The sequence below is a fragment of the Pleurodeles waltl genome, chromosome 3_1, assembly GCF_031143425.1.
Source record: "Pleurodeles waltl isolate 20211129_DDA chromosome 3_1, aPleWal1.hap1.20221129, whole genome shotgun sequence".
Classification (NCBI taxonomy): domain Eukaryota; kingdom Metazoa; phylum Chordata; class Amphibia; order Caudata; family Salamandridae; genus Pleurodeles; species Pleurodeles waltl.
Genome location: NC_090440.1, coordinates 669718693 through 669721215, shown reverse-complemented (window position 1 = coordinate 669721215; position 2523 = coordinate 669718693).

Below are 2523 nucleotides of genomic sequence, written 5' to 3'. Positions count from 1 at the left end.
TTACTATATCCTCAAAGCTATGCCTGATACAGACATACTGTTTATACCCTGCCTACCTCTCCCTGGCCCAGATGTATCGAGCGGGCCTCCGTTCTCCATCCATCTCCCCCCGCTATGCAGGCACTACTGCTGACTTCTATCATAGGCTTTGTCCATGTGAAAAAATTCAAGTGTACTTGCCTGCAATATTGGGTGAGTTGACCGAGGTTCTGAGGTGGGAAGTTCCTCTCACCTTTTGTTGGGGATCCTTGAAGGATTTTCGGGTAGGAGGGCTGAAAATACTTTTTTAGGCACAGCTCTTATAGTTGCCAAGCGAGACGTTGAAGCCCACTGGAGAAGGCCCACACCTCCCACTGGCATAGAGGTGTGGACTGGTGTGCACAACAGGAGAGAAGAGTTTACGAAGCCCGGTGCTGTCCCCCAAACAAGGTTGGGCTGGGGAAATTGGTTTGGGCTGTTGTAGGAAATAACGTGAGGGGAAAACAAAACGTACCAAATCATATTATTGTATGAATTCAACTTCTTGATCAATGCTGTGCTGGAATGCTATTCAGTTGTCTCCGCTATACTGACGGTGTGTCCTGTTGTGTAGAGCTAGAAAGTGGGCTGCTCATAATGATTTTCTATTTTAAGAACCAAAAAATAAAGTACCAAACGATCTGTACAAACCATGTGGAATCAAAAAAACCTTGAAGAAGGCGGCGATACTGAAAAGGCATAGACCTGTGCTAAAAAGCTCAGGAAGCTATCTTCAGTCCTTGACCCCTTGGTGGATTAAGTGTTTCATGTATGATGAATACATTGAGGAGTCACTATTTACGGACTGGGTATAAACTACAGAAGCTTCCAGTATCCAGATGGTGTAACTGCCCGTGTCCCTCTGTTTTCTGTTGAAGACATCAGGACCTAATCTGGTTTATAATTATACTACTGATAGTCGCCAATGGTTAATTTGTAATACCACCACTGTTGGCTAATGGTCCAAAAGTTAAAAATAAACAATAAGTGAGCACTTATGACCCAGTGTTTGCGTTGAAACATATTAAGTCACCAGGAGACCTCGTCCAGAAAACAAAAAGTAAGTAGATGTTGAGAAGGAAGATATAGAGTGAGTAGCACCAACTGATAGTTTACCAATAAGCATGGAACATTCATTTTTGACACTTGTTACAAGCCCCTTCCCGCAAGAGGAGCGGTGAGGGTCATCTGACGAAATTATCTGCACCTGGACACTGTTGGGTGTTAGACAATAACTAAAGAAGCAAGTCATCCACCTCCACTGAGGCTGTTCCTTCGCAATGGTTGTCAAAAGTACAAAACATACAAGTGTGGAGGATACAGAGCACTGGCTGTACTTGAAATGGTCAACAAATACTACAAAAAAGTCACTAAACTGACTGCTGCCAACTTGCCAATTGGTGTTCCACCCGTCTGCCTTCTCTTGAAATCTGGATGTTTTCTGTACCAAACTTGTTACTTGTACATTAAGACTGAGGGGACACTGCAATAAGAAGGAAGCTGGAATTCAATATTGCATGCATGAGTTGCACAAGAAGTAGATCTGTCGATCTTGTGCCTTATTGCTTTTTTTTAACCAGACTTCATGCTTGCTTTTGCTGCCTCTCCCATAGGATTCAGGCCAGGAATTTGAAGCATTCTGAATAAGCAAATATAGAAATGCAGCACTCAAACTGGCTAACGTGTTGGTATCTGTTTTTACTCTTAATTTGCTTAAATAATTCTATTAATATAATATTCTAGTGACAATATGCACTTTTTTCAATAATCGAATATCTGAAAAACTAGATTTAGTGTTTGCAGCTGCCCGTTTGCCATCTTGTTTAACAGACTTTGGAGTTCATTACCTCGTTTCCTGGATTCCCCTACTCGGTGTCACTGGTTTTAAAACATCAGACCTCGATTTTCTGTACGTTTCCTTGGAATTCAAGGACAGTGTAGAAAAGTACCCTCTTTTTGGCATGTTACCCCCAATTTCTGCATACCTCAACCACCGCCTTGCCTTCTACGAATCCAACAGACATCTAAGTTCTTCACAGCTCGCCCTTGCTGCCATTCCCATGATCCAGAAAAGCACAGCAGGAGGAAGATCCTCCTCCCACCTAGCAGCCCGGATATGGAACATGCTACCTCGCAAGCTCAGGCAGACTGCATCACTGAAGCAGTCCAGGAAGGACCTCAAGACCTGGTTCTTCGACTGAGCAGCACACCCACAAACAGTGCCTGAGACCTATGGGTGATTAGCCGCGCTCTGCAACTTGATTTCCAGGAGGCCCTTTGGGTTTGCTAGGACCCCAATAGTGTTACGGCAGTGATGCGAGATCCCAGGAGCATGAACTTCCTTTCAGTGTTGTCATGTCACTGTAACTCAATCACAGAAGCTTGCACCACGGTGCTAAAAAAACACAAGCATTTTACACCTTCCTTTAGTGCTCCAATAATGTGGTGCCTAACTGTCATAAAGAATCAAATGTATTAATTTTTCAAGACACAACAAAAGATGAG